The sequence below is a fragment of the Phaenicophaeus curvirostris genome, chromosome 8 (genome assembly GCF_032191515.1).
Source record: "Phaenicophaeus curvirostris isolate KB17595 chromosome 8, BPBGC_Pcur_1.0, whole genome shotgun sequence".
Lineage (NCBI taxonomy): Eukaryota > Metazoa > Chordata > Aves > Cuculiformes > Cuculidae > Phaenicophaeus > Phaenicophaeus curvirostris.
Window position 1 is genome coordinate 6984670 of NC_091399.1, and position 20814 is coordinate 7005483.

At 44.8% G+C, this 20814-nt stretch overlaps 1 long non-coding RNA gene across 3 annotated transcripts; it reads right to left on the reverse strand.

Moving 5' to 3' along the window:
- Nucleotides 1–3847: 3847 nt before the first annotated feature.
- LOC138723379 (uncharacterized) lies at nucleotides 3848–19998 on the reverse strand. Of its 3 annotated transcripts, XR_011337853.1 has the most exons (6): nucleotides 19878–19998; nucleotides 8493–8616; nucleotides 5611–5892; nucleotides 4797–4858; nucleotides 4271–4569; nucleotides 3848–4040 (listed from the first exon to the last, which is right to left on the reverse strand). It is a non-coding gene; the product is annotated as an uncharacterized lncRNA (long non-coding RNA). The 3 variants fall into 3 exon arrangements; XR_011337851.1 differs by having other exon boundaries at nucleotides 3848–4569; XR_011337852.1 differs by lacking the exon at nucleotides 5611–5892 and having other exon boundaries at nucleotides 3848–4569.
- Between the last annotated feature and the right edge of the window lie 816 nt (nucleotides 19999–20814).

A 20814-nucleotide genomic window follows, 5' to 3' on the forward strand; every position in this document is an offset into this window, starting at 1 on the left:
TGGAGAACAAGAGAGGCAGCTGAGAGACCTGAGGTTCTTTAGCCTGGAGAAAAAAGAGGCTGAGACCCCATTGCTGTCTACAACTCCCTGAAAGGCATTTGTAGCAAGGTGGGTTCTTGGTTTTTCTGCCAGGTAACAAGTGATGGGATGAGAGGAAATAGCCTCGAGTTGCACCAGGGAAGGGGCAGATTGGATATTGGGAAAAATCTCTTCATGGAAGGGGTTGTGAAGCACTGGCAGAGGCTTCCCAGGGCAGTGGTGGAGTCATCATCCCTGGAGGTGTTTAAAAGATGGGTAGATGAGGTGCTCAGGGATCTGGTTTAGTGGTGGACAGGTATGGTTGGACTTTATGATCTCAAAGGTCATTTTTAACCAAACGAATTTGAGAAGAGGAGGCTGAGGGGTGACCTTATTGCTCTCTACAACTACCTGAAAGGAGATTGTAGAGAGGAGGGTGCTGGCCTCTTCTCCCAAGTGACAGGGGACAGGACAAGAGGGAATGGCCTCAAGCTCCTCCAGGGGAGGTTCAGACTAGATATCAGAAAGAAATTTTTCACAGAATGTCATTGGGCACTGGCAGAGGCTGCCCAGGGAGGTACTTGAGTCACCATCCCTGGAGGTATTTGAAAGACGGATAGATGAGGTGTTCAGGGACATGTTTTAGTGGCATACAGGAATGGTCGGACTTGATGATCCAAGAGGTCTTTTCCAATCCGATGATTCTATGATTCTGTGCTTCTATGATTTTATGATTCTATGACCACCTCTGTAGAAGTGAAGCTGGCACAAAGCCTGCCAAAACAAACATTGCTGAGCTAAGTTTACTGTGAGCTGGAAGACAAGCAGTGGCTCAGATGCTACCTCAAACCAGCACTCCACAAAAGGCTATTTTTGTCCCTCTAACTGGACATATTTGGACATTGAAGTGTCCCAAATTCTAAAGCAACTGACAATGTAATTATTAAAAAGAGAATCCTGTTTTGGTAAATCTGTTTGGGTGTTAAAATCCTTCTTCACCTGTAAATCTTGACTGAACACAGTTGGAAACCCAAAGCAGCAAATCACGACAGCCACCAGGAAACAGCCAAAGGAAAAAGAGAGCAATGACATGGACTGAGGGGCCTTTGGTACCAGATGCAAATGCAAGAAAATGCAAAAGTGGAAAGCAGTAACTTTGACAAATCTCATCCCAGGGAGCAGCCTGGATCCTGAACACAAGCCTCCCACCCCTTGCTGGCAAGCTGCATCGTGGGATTTTCAGAAGCACCTCTGGTTAATCTGTCCTCCTGCTCATGAGAGCTCACGGACATCCTGCTCCTACCTGTGTCTGTTGAGTAGGCTGGAAAACCTGGTGGGAAACCTGTGGTCTGGTCTCACCAGGCTGAGCTCAGCAGCATCACTGCAAGGAGAAGCAAGAAGACTGAGGATGTCCCATCACCTCCCCTTCTGTGGAGTCCAGCAAGCGCCTCTGCTGCCCAACACCTCCTGCAGCCCAGGCGCTGCCCATCATCCATGAAGATGTGCAGCTCAGACCTATCCCAAAGCCTACAAATCTTGAGAACACTTTCTTTTTTTCGTTTTTCTTTTTTTCTTTTTTTTTTTACCTGAAGGAGAAACGCTTGCTGTGCTGGGCAGATGTGCACCATAACTGCAGGCACCCAGAGCAAGTGGAAAAACCTGAGAAGTACGTACCCACATCATGTTGAGCTTCATCAGCCTGTAAATAGCAGCAGCGGCTCTCAGAGGAACAGGGGAAATAAACGCTCCTTCCCCTGAGCATCACTGGGTTAAAGCACAACAGCCAAAGGTCACCCTGTGGGACAGGGTCCCCTGTGAGGCTGCAGATCTGAGGCTGCCCACTGGCGTTTGGAAGGAATTTGTTCTGCCAGTGGAAACTTTTGTGGCCAAAGCAGTTAGAGAGGGGAAAGCCAGTTAAACTCCCACCTTCCTTTAAGGAAAGTAAACTTAGAAGCATGAGTTAGATTCATAATTTAGAAAACCAAGATAAAAATCAAGCCAGCTGCATCCCCCAGAGCTTTTTTTTAGGGTTATTGCTTTACCAGGACAGCCACACAGACTAAGTGCCATGTTTTGAGAAAAGATTTTTCTGGCAAAGCCATGAAACCCACCAAGAGCAATTTTTGACGGTGTAATTGTTCCTCCCTGAACAGACTCAAAAACTAGTGAAGCAGAAAGGAATAGGATGTGAATTGTGAAGCATTTCTGTGCACGCAGCCTTTGGTGACCGGTAATATCTATATTATGGTATGATGAGACCTTTGGCAACTAATTTTTCAAGGTTTTTTTGACAAGAGGGTATCAGTGGATGATAAAGTTCAAAGTCTTGATGTACCAGAGAAGCTGTGTTTGTGTATGGACAGTGAAAATTAATATACTACTAATTTGGCCTTGGTTTAAACCTATCTAAACTAAACCAAAATGAATGTTGTGGTCTCATCTCATTCTGGACTGGCTTCTAGTTGGCAGCTCTGAACAATTCAGGAGAAAGCCCCTCTCCCGCCAGTTATTGCTGCAGACAGTTCCCGGTGCCAGGAATGTGTGGTCAATGGGTGCTTTGACATGGCATTGGCTTCAGCTGCAGAAGTGGGTAATGGTCCCAAATTCTGCTATTGCCAGCTAGTCAAAGACTTCCTCTGTGCCACAGCTTCTTGTCCCTAAGTGGAACTAGGACAGCTTTTTCTGAGGCCAGGCTGTCAGCTCAGCCGTGGTCCTGGTTTGAAAAGGGATGTCTTTGCCCCCATACCTGGCATTCCATGTGGTGCATGGAATGGATGGGCTCTGTGTCCACCTGGAGCTAAAAAGGGCTCCGTAACGATGGAAATTCTGTCCTGTGGGATCCCTTTCTCCTTTGCTGTAGATTGAGAGAAAGCCCTCAGGAAGGCAAGGTCCAGGCAATGGAAAGTCCATGGCAGATACCACCGTGCCTGCCTGAAAGGAGGTTGTGGCAAGTTGGGTGTTGGTCTCTTCTCCCAAGTAACAATGGATGGGATGAGAGGGAAGGGCCTCACACTGCACTCTGGGAGGTTTAGCCTGGAGAAGAGGAGGCTGAGGGGAGACCTCATTGCTCTCTACAACTACCTGAAAGGAGGTTGTGGAGAGGAGGGAGCTGGGCTCTTCTCCCAAGTGTCAGGGGACAGGACGAGAGGGAATGGCCTCAAGCTCCGCCAGGGGAGGTTCAGGCTGGACATTAGGAAAAAGTTTTTCACAGAAAGGGTCATTGGGCACAGGCAGAGGCTGCCCAGGGAGGGGGTTGAGTCACCTTCCCTGGAGGTGTTTAAGGCACGGGTGGACGAGGTGCTGAGGGGCATGGTTTAGTGATTGATGGGAATGGTTGGACTCGATGATCTGGTGGGTCTTTTCCAACCTGGTGATTCTATGATTCTATGATATCAGGAAAAATTTCTTCCCTGAAAGGGCTGTCAAGCACTAGAAGAGGCTGCCCAGGGAAGTGGTGGAGTCACCATGCCTGAAGGTGTTTAAAAGACATGTGAGAGAGGTGTTTAGGGACAGGGTTTAGCGGTGAACTTGACAGTGCTGTGTTAGAGGTTGGACTTGGTGATCTTAAAGGTCCTATCCAAGGTAAATGATTCTATGCTTCTATGTCCACTATGGCTTGGGTTTTGTGCATCACGTTTCTCAGAGACAGCTGCTGGCTAGTGGTTCCCTGACTTTCTGCTGGTTGGCTTGAGAACCTGCTTGCCTAATTTACAGAAATGCTCATTGTTTGTAGTTGCAGCTCAAGCTGCTGAGAGCTCTGCCACTGTGGCTGCAAAGGAGAGTAGGGTCTCTCTGGTGAGCCAGAGCCTAGACAGATGGATACTCAAAATCAAGAGAGCTGTGGCTTTTATTTAGGGCTTTTCGTTCCCTGTCCACAGGACAGTCACAGCTCCAGTCTCCAGCTTGGCAGGGGTGGTGAGGATTAACGCTGGAGCAGCACGAGGCAGCAGACCGAGCCATACCACTCACCAGCATGTGCAGGAATGAATTGCTCTGACTCCCATCAGCCTTTCAATCCTGTCCTGAAAGCAGAGAAACGGGATCAGTAACCAAATAATGAGGAAGAAGCAGGGTATTGTGTTGGTTTGGCACGACATGCTCCTCTAAAGATTAGAGCGAGGGTTCTGTTCAGAAGCTGGAGGAACTTGCAAGGGAGCTGACGGTGAAATAAAGCTGTGATATGCCATGCCTTGTCTGACTTCGGAGTGGGTAGCTCTTTGTTGGAGCTACTACTGAAAATAAGCCCAATGACCTGTGTCTCACTTTCAGTGACTCCTCTTCATTTAGGGACCAGTTAGGACCAGATCGATGTAACGAGAAGCCAGCGTGTGTCATTCCCAGATACTTCATCCCCACGGACATCTCCTGCCACCACTGCCAATCCCTTGTTTGCAGGGAGATCAGTGGCCTGGCAGTTCACCTTTAGGCTCCATGGGAAATTAATTGCAAGAGGAAGCGTGGAGAGGTCTGTTTTTGTCAGGCAGGCTCTGGCAGCTTGTCAAACTGGCAGCTTCCAAGTGCAGGCGAGGAGAAGTCTTTTAGCCTGGTTTCCTGTGGAAACAAGGCTGTTACCATCAGAGCATGGTTGGCTTTAACCCAAGCTAGGTAGAAGCTGCAGTGAAGATCTTAAAAAAAATTAAGTCCTCTAAGTTTCGTAGAAATGGAGAAGCTTGTAGAGGAAAGTGATGATATTGATGCTGCCACAGAGGGAAATGCAGGGATGACTTGCCTCCTAGATGTTGCCTACAGCAGATGCTGCTGGCGATGGATATACTCACCGACTAATCCACAGGAACAAAGCTCCAGGGAACAGCTTGTGCTGTCTTCTGGCTGGATGATGCTGAAGGAAAAGAACAGAGATGTGGTTGCTGTGGTGGCCACAGGTGACACGAGAGTGGAGCTGGTGAACGGAAAGGTCCAGGGGATGAGGAGAGGAGAGCTGAAGCCGTTTTGCAGAGAGCTTGGCCTCTGGAGGCCCTGTGGTTGTGTATCACAAGAGGTTTGCTGAACTATGGGCTGTGGCAGTGCAAAAGAGGTAGGACAGCCTGCAGGAAACCAGGCTTCATGAAGCAGGCGTCATGGATTTTTTGTTGTTGTTATTTTGGAAGGAATTAATAATAGTCCTTCTTTTAATTTTAAGCTTCCCACCTCCACTTTGTGGTAGAGGATTAGAAAATTGGCTGGCTTAAATCTGTATTTTGAGTGGTTCTGATTTTGGACTCTCTGATTACTAAGCAGAAGAATATGCTCAGAAGCTTCTTGCTCAATTCACACAGAGCATTGGATTGTCCTGAAGCCAGAGAACGAGCCTGCTGACACTGAGAGCCAAACTGGATCCCTACACTGCTCTAGTTCCCACACCGATGCCTGAAATCTCACTCTACAAAGCAAGAGAAAAGCAGTACAGATATCCAGGAAGAAAATGCTTTTCAGGCATGATAGCAGATTTTATTCCCTATCCAACATATTCCAAAACAAAAAAACCCAAACTTCCTTGTTTAGACTATGTTTCAAGAAGCACTTTTATCTCAGGAAGGATGTGTTAGGACTCAGCTTTGCTACAAACGTTTCTGCATAGTGAGTGCTGCTTACCTGCTCCTTCAGAGCTGGGGTGGAAACCTTTGGACAGGGACAGAAAATGGGACTTTACCAAAGCTTTAGAGCCAGTGCTGTTCTTCCCATCACCCTGTCAGTGAAAAAGGATGGACCTGGTGCATTAGGCTCAGTAATGATCTGGTCCATCTCTGACTTCGCCATGACTACGGTGTGGGGAAGGGCCATGTGCTGGCCCTGGCTCTCAGTGTGGCTTCACTGCTGAAGGTCACGTTGTCACCGAGCAGGTGTAATCCATGTGAATTTATGGTGGTTTTCTGCCTGAAGACAAGCAAACAGAGACTTTCATGGCTTTCCCTTCTCATCCTAGAACGCTCAGCAGCAACAGCTGGCAGACAGGAGACCTCAAGCTGGACTTTCTCCCACCCTGAACCTTCTCAATGGGACTGGAGCAGGTAGGACTGATGCAACAGATACAGTCTTTAGAATAGAGAGGGTGCTCAGGAAACAGGATGTTAATTTGGCTAAATTTAAAGCTGGCAGCTAGGAAACAGCCTCAAAGCTTTTTACTTCTAGCTGAATGTGTTTTAGCACTGTAAGTGGGAGAGAGGCCAGGGAGTGGAAGACCCCACGCTTGTTAATCACGGTAGGACAGTGCCTCTGTAATGGGCTCTCACTCAGAAAAATAGTATTTAACTTAGCTCCTGCAGTAACTTTTGTGCCATGGATTAGTAGTTTTGCAGAGAAAAGGGACAGAAAGCTGGGTGAGTTGTTCATGGGTCTTCCTGCTTCAGCATAAATACATCTCACATTCAGCTGCACTTGGCAAACCAAGTGGTATTTAGCCGGTAGCTAGAAACGTTTACAATTTGTTCCTGAAAACGGCCCTGAGTGTCACTGTCCTGGAAAGTGTTCAGCTGGTGTCAGCTGAAATATGGGAACTGGGCAATCATCCTGCAAGGTGTTTGTGGATTCAGGTATATCTTGTATTAAAATACCCCCCACTTGCTGCAATCTGGCCTATGTAAAGAGCTGGGCTGCTTTGTGATTTATTTTTACAAGTCTTCGGGGTCAAATAATCTCAGTGAAGGAGGAGTTAATGAGCAGGACTGACCCATCCTGCTCTTCTTGCTATTTGACAGTGATGTTTTAACCAACATCTCCTCAGAAGACAAACTCCTGGGCAGGCCAATTTCAGATAATTGGTATTTCTACTGTATTTACCTTGCATCCCCTGGGGATTTCAAAGGCATTTTACACAGAAGGATTTGCACTGGCATTTGCATACCCTGACTAGCAGGCCCTGTCCCATAATGTAATGGCATCCCCTAAAGCCACTGGTGCAACCAAGTCATTAGCCATCCTTCTTCACTTCAGGAACTTGTGCCAGGTGAGGAGAGCAGGAACATTTCTCTGGTCAGGACCTAACACAAGTTCATCAGAGATTTTTTTATTTGTAGCTGCGTTCGTGGCAACTCCTCAGGATCCCAACCACAAAACTCACTCTGAAGACCTGATCATCTAAAAGCCAAGGAAGACTGGGAAGTGTGGAGACAGTTAGTCTGTCTTCACTAGCACCTTAAGCAACGGTTTGAGGGCTCCTGAGCTGTAGCTATGGCCAGGTATTTTGTAGGCATCGAAGAAGAAGAATGAGGAGAAACAGGTTCTAATTACAACAAATGTGTGAACTTCTCCAACCACCTACTGCCAGAAACATCTTTGACTCCAAACCTTGAGACTTTGGGGGTGTCCTTTCTTCTTCTACTAGGAGAATTAAATGTTCTTACTAAAAATGGGGGCCGGGGTAGGATGTAAACCTACACCTAAGCACATTCCAGTCCCTCAGGACTCTTGCCTTTGAACTTCAGATCTGACAGGCTGAGAGAGTTAGGTTGTTCAGCCTGGAGAAAAAAAGACTCCTGGGAGACCTTAGAGCAGCTTCCAGAACTGAAAGGGTCTGCAGGAAAGCTGGGGAGGGGCTTTTGATCAGGGAGCGCAGGAATAGGATGAGGAGGAACTGTTTCGAGCTGAAAGAGAAGAGATTTAGATTAGATTTTAGGAAGAAATTCTTTACTGTGAGGGTGAGGAGGCCCTGGCCCAGGTTGCCCAGAGCAGTGGTGGCTGCCCCATCCCTGGAGGTGTTCAAGGCCAGGTTGGATGGGGCTTGGAGTCCCTGATCCAGTGGGAGGTGTCCCTGCCCATGGCAGGGGGTGGGACTGGATGGGCTTGAAGGTCCCTTCCAAACCAAACCATTCCATGATTCTAGGATTCTGCGCTTCCAAAGCTCTGCCCCATCTAGAGTTAAAAGGATAATGACCAACACATACCTTAAAATAATTTGGCCCAAGTTGTCTTTCTTTTTGCAACAAACAGTGAACTGCATTTTCTGCAACTTTAATTGACATCATCAGATTGTGATGGAAGCTTTCCATTTCAAATAGTTAATTTTATTTTATGAGATCAATCCTTTTAGTAATTTGTTCCATGCAGTTACTGCAGATAACAGTGATCAGAATATTTAAAATATTAGAATGCAGTTTTTCTGTAGTGGACAAAAAACTTAAATCAGGAATATCAGAAGGTACTGACAAAGTGGTTGGATGTTAGAGTTTTATCCTGACAGGCAGAGTTAATTTTCCTGGCCAGGATTTAGGTTGTATTAGGCAAAGCAATTGTGATTTTATTTTAAAATCTGAAAGACTTGTGGTCCTGAAAGCTGGAAAGCTTCTTCTATTCCATCTACCCTAAAAAAAGATGTTACTTCTACCCACAGCCCTTGCCTTGCATTGCCAATTCCGAGAAGTTACCCAGATCATAACCGCAGACTGCGGTCCAAAACCAACGCTCATCCAGGATGATACACCTGAATGTTTTCCTTTTCTTTGGTACTATTGTTATGTTGCAAAATCATCTAGTCTTACCTATTTATCATTTGCGTCTTCATATGGCCTAGGTTTACATCATCTGAGTAATTACCAGTCTGCAGGACTCTGTGAAGCATACGAGTTCTGGGCAGACGTTTTCATTTCTATCAGCTGTCATACCCTGGAAAGATAATTAAACACTCTTCATTTTCCATTTAAAATGGTATACAAATGCCGGACATTAAAACCAGAGAGATTTCCACCAGAGAACATGCGGGTAGCTTCAAACTTTCCTTTGGCACCCGGCCATCAGTGAGGTTCAACAGAAGTTCACCATTTCCCATTGTGTGAGGCTATTTGTTTAACATTTCTTTTGTCTGAAGTGGCCTTGTCAAGTGAGTTCTCTACATAATTCTCATTTGGCCCTTCGCTCACATTTGAGCTGTCCCAGTTTGACTTCAGGCTTAACAGGAATGTAAGCGTTAGTAGATAAAGTTCTAAAAATTTCATGTAACTTTTTAGCTTCCTCAAAAAGACATCCTTCAAAAAGAAACAGGGCAGCCTCAGAATCTCATAGTGTAAAAGCCAAAAGACACTTTCACGGGCTGAGGTTCAATAACTTGGCTCGCTTTGCCTTCGTAGATGGGCTAGCTTTGCTTTTGCAGCCAAATTCCAATTTCTGTAATTATATTTTGACAAATAAGAAAAAAGGTTTCACATTGTTTGAGTGAGGAAAATATCCCTCTTCACATCCTGTCCTACATGGCCACACTGAGCAGGGTTAAACGCTCAGCACCCTCCCCTCCTTCAGCGTGAAGCCATCCACATGCTGTAGGTACACGTCACCCACGATGCCCTCCAGGGTCCCTCTGACATGGTACACCCACACGCTTGCTTTATACGATATAACGACATCCCCCTAAACAAATTAGTATCATCTCCTGGCAGGTCTGTGTCTCAGGATGTAACTGGGGTTTGGAATCAGAGTTGCTGTTACCACGTTATTTACCACTCCCCGGGCAGCGGTTCCACATGCAGCTCTTCCTATCAAGGCTTCCCAGTAGGGGATGTACCTACTCACCTAGCTGATACTGAACCAGGATAGTGGTGTTTTCTCTTATTTTAAGACTATATTAAAGACAATATGCAAAGGGTTGTTGTTGAGGCCTCATAAAGGGTTACACTAACAGGTCATATCACTAAACATCGTAGAGATCCACCTTTACTAGTATTTGATATGCAAAGGCAAAAGACCACATTACTGTTGGCATAGGATCATGTAGGCTGGAAAGGACCTCTGGAGGTCCTCTGCTCCAGCCTCCTCATCAAGGCAGGCCCAGTTACAGCAGGTTGCTTGGGACTGTATCCAATCAAGTTTTTGATATCCCCGAAGATGGAAGTTTTACAACCTCCCTGGGTAATGTACAGCAGTATTTCTACACCAACTCTTTACAGAGCTGGAATTTTTCTCTAAGGCACATACAATGAAAAGGAAAAAAAGTCAGCCTAGTCAGATCTAGAAGCTTCATCTATTTCTGGCGTGGTTTGCTCAGCCCTGAACATTCCTGCTTCCTCCTTAGCATTTTTCCACTGCACTTTTCTCTCTGATCTCAGTTGTCTACACCCCATTTGTGTCCTAGAAGCTGCCAAAGTCCTGTCTTATTATAATTTCTTGATGGCCTCATGTAAAGGCCTCCTGTCATTGTATGCAAGTCCAGTATATTTAAAAGATCAATTACAGAAAATGATACAGTTACAGAAGGCTTCCAGACAGCTCCTTTGTATTCGATGCACGAGAGTTAGACGGCTGCAGCAAGGGCAGTTGCAATCAGCAGGGTTGTCTTTTCAAGGGTTAATGCGTATAGCGAGAAAGTAAGGTGAGTTGATGGCAGGGATGTAAACATGCCCAGCAGGAACCTCTGCCAGCCCTACGTTACACCCCAAAAAGCGCTGCCCTCCCGGGGACACATCCTCCCCCTGGCCCCAGCAAGTCACTTTTACCCTTTTGCTGATCTCCTGTGAAACGGAGGAGGAAAGGAGTTCAGTTCATGCCCCTGCTAGCTAGGAACGACAGAGCACACTCCGAACGTCACAGCAGATTTCATCATCTATGTATCTTTAATGTGGAGACACAGATCTCCTTTTTTTAAAGGGACTGAGAGTCCTGCTGGCTCAACATGCCAGCACTGTACTGCAGAACACCAAGGAGCTATGGCTCAGACTGATACTTTCGGCTTGGAGCTCTCTTTCTCTCCCAAGTCTTTGATTTTTTTTTTTTTTCAGTTGCAGTCACCAGACTGGCACTCGCTGCTGACAAATGGCACTGCAGCAACATCTTTCTGATACTTCATCTAATCTGCTGTACTCTTCTTTTGTTGGAGATGTGGTGATGCTAATACGGCGCACATCAGATGTCAGCGAGACAGGCTGTCCCCAGAAGGAGAGCCATCTGAATTGATAAAAGATGATTAACTTGATGTGATCACAAGAATTAACAGTACTAAATATGTCTCTGGAAGGCTTTTGGCAACCTCCTGATTGTCACATGCATTTAACGAGCTGCTCTTTGCCACAATGTTGTCTTCAATATCCTTAGAGAACAGGAAACAATGCAAATTAGTTGTATCTTTGACTTACACAAGGGACGCTTCTCTGTTCCCATACTTGGGTGATATGTATCTATCTACACAATATAAATCAGAAAATTACTGTTTTGGGCCCCTGTAATTTGAAAGATTCCTCTTCAAACAAAATTCAACACTTCTGAAATGTTGGCCCATGATGTCAAAGAACTGCTGCTTCTTATCTCATACAAAACCACATTTCTGCAGTGGGATACGCTTGGAAGTTTGTAAATGAATGGTTATTTCAAATTTGAGAGTTAAATCAGAAATACTTATTAGAATCACAGAATCATAGAATAGTTTGGGTTGGAAGGGACCCTAAAGATCATCCAGTTCCAACCTTCTGCCATGGGCCGGGACACCTCCCACTGGATCAGGGACTCCAAGCCCCATCCAACCTGGCCTTGGACACCTCCAGGGATGGGGCAGCCACAGCTTCTCTGGGCAACCTTGGCCAGCGCCTCACCACCCTCATGGTGAAGAAATTCCTCCGTATGTCTAGTCTAAATCTGCCCCTCTCCAGTTTATACCCATTGCCCCTTGTCCTATCACTTCAAGCCTTTGTGAACAGCCCCTTCCCAGCTTTCTTGGAGCCTCTTTCAGGTAATTCCATGAGATTCTAAAAAGACTTTTTTTTAAATGACTGAAAACATTGTGGGAGAGCTTTGAGCAATCCCTCCTCCATCCCAAGCCCCCTTCCCGGGTGGTATGGAGGGAGGGCAATGAGAAGGATTCTGATTTCAGAAAACCCCATGCAAGCGGTATTGAAAATGGAAGAGTTTCTCCTCCAGTTATTCAGTGGGGAAAACCAGGTTGTGTAAGATGCAAAACGACATCTTTAACATAGCGCATTTTTATTTTGACCAAGAAACCCAAGCAATAATTGGCAGCCTGCCGGAAGGAAGGGCAGCTATTTGCACAATGTATTCATGTCGGCTCCCTCTGCGTTAACATGCACCATGAGCTGTAGCTATTTTAATGCTTTTTGGCTATGGCATTCTTACATGTCATCAAAAACATCCGGCTTTCTCCAAAACAAATCTGTACTCTGATGAGGTAGCTGTCTAGAATACATATTCCTTTACACGTTATCAGATAAGAAGTTTGAAAACGAAACAATGAAATACGCATAAAACCCAGACTGAAGACAAGGATCCTGCGTACCACAGATGAGGGTCTGCTTAGATGCCAAGAGGCAAATGGGTCCTTCTCTTTCCACAGTGGTTTTATTATTCTTTGGGTTTTCTTTCAGGGCTGAACATGGTTCTCTACATGTGTGACTTTGCCTGTTACAAAGAGTTGTTAATGAATATGATTAAGCCTGTATATCATCAAGTAACACCAAGCTTCAAAAATATACTTCAAATATATACCTTAAATATATTCCTTGTAATATAATGGTTCTTTTCTGTGTATCAAGAGAAGATTTATAAATCTCCTCTCATTTTCCCTGAAGGAGTTTACTCCTTTACACCTTTATAGATAGTCTATATGTATTTTGAATTTATCTAGCATCCTTCCGCTTTGACCTTCACCGCTCTTCCCAGATCTGATTTTCTTGTTGATGACTAGGTCTTTTTTCACTTGACTTCCTACGAGGTCATAACTCCACTGTAGTTTTGCTATCGGAAAGCGAAAATCCCTCCTGGGGAGGGAGGTGCAGTTCCTATTGCAGACTCCTCAGCCACAGGGAGAGCTCACAGCAGGGTCATCTCTGAAGAAATGGTAGGAAGCTTCATTTTGGCACTGCTTTCTGCAAGCCTGGCTTGTGGTTATCTATGAACGTTCACACAGACTGTCCCTGTTGTGTATTTACTGTGGGCCCCCAAAGCAGACTGTGACCCCTTCCTCCCCATTTGTGCACTAAACTCACCAAGACTTGCATCTGAGCTGCATCAGAAGCACTTCAGTGCTATCTTCTTTGATGCCTAATACATTGGTTTGCTCTCCTCAAGTACCACGTCCCACATTACCTCTCCACTATATTCAATAGAAGGTCAAACTACCAATTGCATTTTTTCTTTCACCTCCAGGTGGTCCTTCTATCCATAAACCAGGCTTCAGAACATAAAATTACCAGTAAAAGGGCATTTTCACTCACCCACTTTCTCTTCGTCCCCATAAGGAATTGCTGCAGCGTTGGATTAAATAGCAATATCTAGCAGGCAGGTTTGGAGCCCAGCTCACTGCACTTGTGTGGCTCCTCCAGCCTGTCGTAAGAGGAACCCCTGGTCCTGTGCAGAAGCACAGCGGGACATTCAACTGAGGAGTGGACCCACAGAACTCCTTAATCTGAAAACTAGGAAATTCCCAGTGATCAAGCTAGTTCTCAGCTTCCTTACTGCATTCCTGGCTACGCGTTGCCTTCTGAAACCTCATTCTTTGTTTGCACTGCCTTCTCCATATTCTCATGCCTCACTCCTGTGGGACTGAGCCCGTATGAAGAGTAGAGCTCCTGTCCCCTGTCCCTTCATGGGGGGCTGGTGTTGTAAGGCTTTTTCCTGGATGCAAGGTGCCTATCTCCCTCGAGGAGAGGTTATTCACACTGCCTGGTTTCATGCACACGGCTTTGGTGCCTTAGGAGATGCTAAAAAAAAAAGTATTCTTCACCAGAGCACAGCTGGACTGAACAACAGGTGAATTAGGCTCTACTGACTGTAAATAAAACCAAGGCAAACTATCTTTCTAATGCAGACATTAGATTAGGCAGTAAGATTACTGCCTGCAACATCTCTCTAAAAAACTTCCATGACCCGTCCAGGGCTCCTCCTGGGTTTTCTGTTTGGCTTTGACACAATGGTCAGTGCAAAGAGGTGGGAATTGCAGCTCACCTACATGTAGGAAAACACAGGATTTCATCATGCTCCGGCCTAAATTTCATTTTAACTGCTTGTAAACCAAAGTCACAGCGCTGCTAACAATGATTCGGCATAAAAGTGTCATTGTGGCCCTTTCCTTCATGTTGTCTGAAGGACTAAAGGAACTAAATTCTACCAAAACATGTAATGTTGGACTCAAAGATCTGGTGAGTCTCTTCCAACCTGGTGATTCTATGACTCTATGTTGGTGACAGGCTTGCCATCTACCTAACAGGCAGTTTAACAGTAGTTCTAGGACTGCAGATACAAAGTGACATTTGTAACATAATTCAAGATTTTTCTTTACACGCTGAAGCAATAAAACTAATTCAATATGTAATTTTCTGAAGAGGTTCTTTCTTCAGGTCTCAAAACGTGGGTGCCTGCCAGTCCATCTTTCCTTTGCAAATATTTTTTATCATTGCGGAGCATCAATTTCTCCCACCATCAGGTTTCAGAGAAGGATGCTCAGGTATCTGAAGTTAGTTTGGGCACTTGCCAGTTTGGAAGATATCCTGTTCATTAAACACCGAACTGCTTTTAAGGGTGCCTTTCATGTAAAATACTGCATCTTTTAAAGCTGCTTTTTACTTCTATTTTATTGGGTCTTTATTTCTAGAAGTTTCTTTCACTTCCCACTGGCATCCCAAGGGAATTTTGTGGCAGGGCTGAAGTAAATTAAAACTGACTCCAAAAGGGGAGGGTTATTTTTGCTAATAAAATCAGCAAATGCCTCTGTCAGGAAGCTGTAAATCCCAGAAAGGACAGCTGCTTCATGTCAAGTAAAAATACTGAGTTTATTTCAATAGCACATTTCAATCCACCCTGTAGGCAATGGCCACAAGAGATGCCAGGTACATGTGGGACAATCCCTGAGGGTGCTCAGGAAAGGTCTGGGCTGACTCAGAGGAGGTACAACACCACAAAGATGAGTGTTCCTCCTTATCATTTTTAGCAGAAGATAAAGTAACAGCAGTACATGCAGCACCAACTTCTTCACTGAAAGCGTTCTCGGACACCGGCTGCCCAGGGAGGTGGTGGAGTCCCCTGGAGGTGTTTAAAAGACGGGTGGATGAAGTGCTTAGGGATGCGATTTAGTGGTGGATAGGTACGATTGAACTTGATTGTCTCGAAGTTCTTTTGCAACCTAGGGATTCTATGATCCTATGAAGACGTGTACAAATAAGAGCTCCAGAAACACCTTATGGCACAAAACCAGTCTGCATTAGATCTACTGCGAGGCTGACATGGAAGTTCTTCGAGTCAACCAACCTTTCCTGCAAATCTCAACCTAAACCCAAGCCACAGATGCTTTCCAGACTCAGATAACGAAGTTCCCTTGTCCTGATGATTTCCACTTTTCTTCAGCTTTGCACTCTGCGACTCAGAAAAGCTACTGTGAAGCTGTCTCTGCTCACTATCTGTGGCCCACATAGAAATAGGAGCTGTCTGAAACGTCCCCAGGAAAACATACTGGCTTACATTTCACTGGGCTTTACTCATTCCTGTAGAGTCACTGTACCTTGGGGTACTTGTCTGCACCAACATATTCGCTCCATCAGCATCTAAAAGAAAGACGTGGGTAACTTCCTCCCATGTTGGAACACACATGCCTGGAGTTCTGCTCATGCAGTGCAATATTTCTTCATCAAGGTTTTTATATATAGGTTTTTTCACCAGTAATGCCAAAGTGGGAATTAGCTAAAGAACTGAGTGGGACCATCAGATGGTGCAGAGGTAGAAGTGGTTTTTGGTTGTAGAGTACAAAGCTTAGAGTTGACTGGGGAAATCATCTTCTGGGGAATTATTTGCTTGGGAATTACTTGACAACTGAGGAACAATCTTAGATGAATCACGGACTTGATAGGGGAACTTTACTAAATTCATAATAATTGCTTCTGTAGTTCTCAGAACCTGTCACAGCACTGTGCAAAAAAACCTGAATGATAAGAACTCTTAGGAATGTGCTGGAGGACTATTTTTGTCATTACTTTTAAAGCTAAAGAATATTAAAATATGTAAAGTAACAGAAGAAATAATGATGGTTTAAGCACAGTAACATACAGAAAGCAGAAAACAGCAATGGACACTAGCTAGGAAATGAGAACTTTCAATAGCAAAAGAAATGCTTCTTTTTTGGACCCCACCTTGCAACCTCTGCTGTGAACAGAGCACAGGGATCCAGGAGAGGATATTTTGCTCAGAGGCTTGAATTCAGACTCTCTGTAAGCAAGCAGCTCAGCTCCAAGCATGCGGCCCATCAGTGTGCTTGAGCCAAGTAAGGATGAGCTTGTAATTCATTTTCGGAGAGATAAGTCCTTGCACAAGCCAGGTACTGTTTTCTCTTTTGGCTGCATACCTACAGGTATTTATTGTGAGTAAATTCAGAAAATACAGTTCCTCTCTGTCTTGCATCCATCCAGATTTCAGGCCAACTTTCACTTGCATTCCAGCCTTCTTATCATCTGCAACCAAGTCATCTTTCATTCTTCCCGTAGTCTGCATTAATTCCTTCTTTGGCAGATGGGATTTCCTCTCCCACTCTTCCTCCACAGACTCCTGGCGCAAGTCATCTTGCTTCGCTGTCACATTTTCCATCTCTAACATGGGAATCGGTACAGTTCCCTTCCTCTGAGCTCTTTTAAGAACAAATCCACTTCTATCTGCAAACTACTGTGATGACTGCCACAGAAAACTGTGTCAGCAACATAACCCATAGTGTGCTTTCACAAGGGTAGCAATGAATGAATAAATGCATTGCATTTCTCTTCCCAGCTAACCACATCTTAGGAATGGAAGGTTATAGTCACACCAAGCAGATGCCCCTGAACAAGTATCAGCTGGTGTGGCAGGTAAGGGGCAAAAACTGAGGTCTCCTCCATGGAGTTGAGGATTTATGGGGCTCAGCTTTAGAAGAGAGAAGATGCTAATGGACCAAGCGCAGGCAAGCTGGTTTCTGGGACAGAGGAAATGATGATTAAGTGTAGATCTTGGAGACATTTAAAGCGTCTCATTCAGGAGCCAACCTGAGATTTGAGCAGACAGCCCTACTACCCGCTCCTCCTCTGCAGCCCCAGTCACACTACAGTGGCAGAAAGCACAGTCTCCCGAGAAAAACTGCAGCACTACAGATAGTGCTGAGGTTAATGAAGACATCATCCAGCTCCCCGCTTGGCACTTGGACTGTGCCAATATTGACCAAATTGCTGATGTTATTAAACAGACTCCCTTTCGTTTGAAATGCAAACAAGTAAATATTAGTGCTACCTGTAATGAGACTTGGAGAACGCACAGACCAAAAATAAAGCTTTCATTACCCTTATGCATTGCTTAGAGCATGTGGAGTCGATGTGTGATATCTCAGCTAGATTGGACCCAATTATAAGGAAGCTACAAGCAGAAACAACTTGCAGTTTATGCTGGACACCAGCTTGTGAATTGAAAATGATATTGAAATGCTCTGTATTCACGGTTCATCAATTTTCTCAGCTCAGAGTCAAGGTTGGAAAGGCGCTCTGTGCAGCTACAGGCGTGTGAGAACAGCACAGTGCTCCCAGGGCAAATGTGCCTGGGAAACGTCACGGCACCTCCCTGTGATGAATGGGACAGGACCAAAAGATACCTGAACCCTCTTGGCTTCCAGGGATGTTTTAAATTATTTTCAGTCGCACCAAACCAAAGAGGATCCAACTCTGCACCCACTTTATCCACATTCTTTGCAACGAGTATGGACTCCTTCTTTGGAAGGTAAATAAAATATTTACAGTCTATAAATCTTGGAAAATTGCTTTGTCTTTCAGCAGCAGATCTACTTCCCTGGCCTGCTCCAGGGCAGATTGGGTAACAGTCTCCAACTCCTCTCCTAGCCCACGAGGTTTGTGTATTTATAGAACATCTTGGAAATTATTTTGTGATTTACATAAGATTTTCTGCCCGAGAGGATACTGAACGCTTCTCCTACAATACAAATTATATTCTTCATATATTGCTATGAGAGTCTTTTGTAATACTACTTTGTAGCATGCAGACTTTTTTTGTTCGTTTCGCTTACATCTGGTATCTTTTACAGGCTCCGAACCACTCACATTTCTGAATCATTTGCATTATTCTTAATACCATTGCGGCTGGGATGAGAGCTGGGCTTTTGCACGGCACTTTACTAGCAGGACATGCGTGTTGAAACAAATCATAATGCTAGGGATTCGTATCATCAAAGTGCTGTTTGAATACAGCAAAATAAAACTTTGCACCATCTGGGTGAGGAATCAAGAAGTATTTATTCATTTTTCACTGAGGACTCAGAAACCAAGCTACTGAAGTTGATGCCATGCCCCAAAAAAGCCCAATGCACAGCCCAGGTGGGACCCAAAAGTTGATCCTCACCTCAGAGTCCTAACCACACCAAGCAGGGAGAAGTATCCTTGTATTTTGCAAATGGTTGTGCTCAAAAAAAAACCCCAATCCTACTTTGAACCACAGAAACACAACCTTTGGTGCACAGCAGGAAAGAGAATGTTCCCATTCACTCTCAGGAGTTACTGGGCTCAGTTTCTCCCTGTCCAACACCACGGAGCTGAGCGAGGATGAACCTTCTCCAGTACTTCTTTGGTTGCACATACAAATATATAACAAGCTTACGTGTGGTGTTCAGTCTCCCCTCTGGTCACAGTACAGAAAAGATAGATAACACCTACACATAGCTTAATCCACTTAAATGATACAAGATTAATGGAGGTAGCTATTATTTGAAAGTACGTACAGGAGTGCAGGTAGCTGGAGAGATGAGGTGAGTAGTCTTATTCTCCAGTTATTGGGACGTGTGTTAAGATATTTAGGAACCTGATTTCGTCCTCACTGAAACAGAAAACATAAAAAAACCCTGGCATCTGCTCAGTCTCTTTGTAACTCTGGTTTTTTGTTCACTTAACTGCTCCACCTGAAGCTAAAGTCACAAGTATTGGCATCTGCTAAGGAGTACAAACAGGTCAGCCTTTTTCCTCCACCTTCACTACATTAAACAAGCTAATAAAATATCTAGTCCTGCTCATTCAGACACCTCAAAGGCTGCTATGGAATAGATCAGCACAAAGAACAGATCTGAAGACAGGGCAAGACAAAGAAGGAATGGAGGTGATGTCCATGCAGGTCACACCACAACACGGCTGAGCAACCAGCAAACGCCTGCTGCTACCAGATACCTTCAGACACGCTGTTTTCAGCTAGTCCCTAAATTTCAGATTTAATCAGATTTTTCAGACCTCTCCAATGTATTTGGGGAAAGGAGTTATGGAGAAGCGCCGCAGCAACGAGAACAGTTTCAAACAAAGCTAATGGCACGATGCTCTTCCATTTCTGAAAGGATTTGCTGGATGAACAATAGGCATGGAGAACTGCCTTCTCCTTTTTGGTCAACAGTAGAAGTCACGAACAATGTAGGCTGGAGGTTTGAGTTTGCTCCATACCTCTGACTGCTGACAGCAGGTTATGGGTGAGAGCCCAGCCCCACAGCAACCAAGGGAGGAATGAACACTTTGTGTTTCTTTATTGTAGCCATGCAAAGTTAGGACATCTTGCTTTACCACTGCACAGACAATAAAAAGCAAGAGTTTTTTAAACTCCAGATTAGGAGCTCGACCTCTGAACATTAAGTGGGGCTTGTTTAAGTACCTTTAAAGTTTTTTTCTTTCAATATGGCTCAATACAACTTTTCTTTAGCATCACACCTGGACATCTGAGTCACAGCAAACTTCAGAGACTGGCAGTTCTTCCCCTTTCCCTTCTCTGAAGAGCACGCACACACACATATAGACATGCACACACAAAAGAGTAAACCCAGTAACAGATGTTTGCACCATCACAGGCTTAGTACATTATAAAAAATTACACTGGTGCAATGCTTGGATGTAGGTTAATCTTCAACTTATCTTACAGTTTCTTCAGACTCCCAGGGCGGGACTCACCTTAGGGGAGATGCCTCTGTATTCTTTGAAGCCTGGAGCCCCTATCCCACCAGCAGCAGGCTGTAGAAGTTCTTGTAGCGGATGCAGTAAGCTTCCAGCTTTCCTTTCTTCTCCTGTGACACTGTCAGTAAGGCTTTCATCTCTTAGCCCTGCCCAGAAAAGGCTGCATTATCTCTATATTTAGCTCGATCACCTGGGTGGTTATTAATACCACCCATTTTACATAGTCATGTGCCTGATTCCTGGCTCAGTTGTGGTTTAGCAATTTAAGGAAGCTGCCAGTGACCCTCAGCTGGTTTTGCAAAACTCCAATCATATTGACTGTCACAATCTTTGACTGTGGAATAAATACCTATGTCTTTTCAGATTCTCATCCATTCCCTGTGGCCACTGGTGACAGAAATTCTTCTCGTCATATACTTTTTGCCACAAAATGTGCAGGTTCACCCACATGCAGACTTGCATCTCTCCTCCTCACAGGGTCCCAGTAGCATCCTACTTGATCCATTTGGCATTCTGAACGAGAATTAGAGACACCCGTAAATCTTCTGTATGGTCCTTCAGAGACAGGTTATACCAAAACAGGATAAGAGAAGACTGAGCAATGAGTTCATCCCTCCCCACACCAGCCAGGACATATCTTGGCTTTCCCCTACTTTGTTCTTGTTGTTCAGCAACATAAGAAGCTGGTGAGAAGACTGGGCACCCACCCCACTTCACAGAGGTTTTTGTACTTCAGAAAAAGGAATATATTGAAATCTGTGAAAACAAATAATACAGAACTACTTCTTATTACTGCCTTGCACTTGTTTGCAAGTGACCAGAATGCTTTCATGTTATTTTTAACCAAAGATGAGCCCCATCACAGCTTCTCAGTGGGATGTATAAATTTTTGAGCTGGACGTTGAACCTAAATTTCTAGGTTCAAAATAGTCCG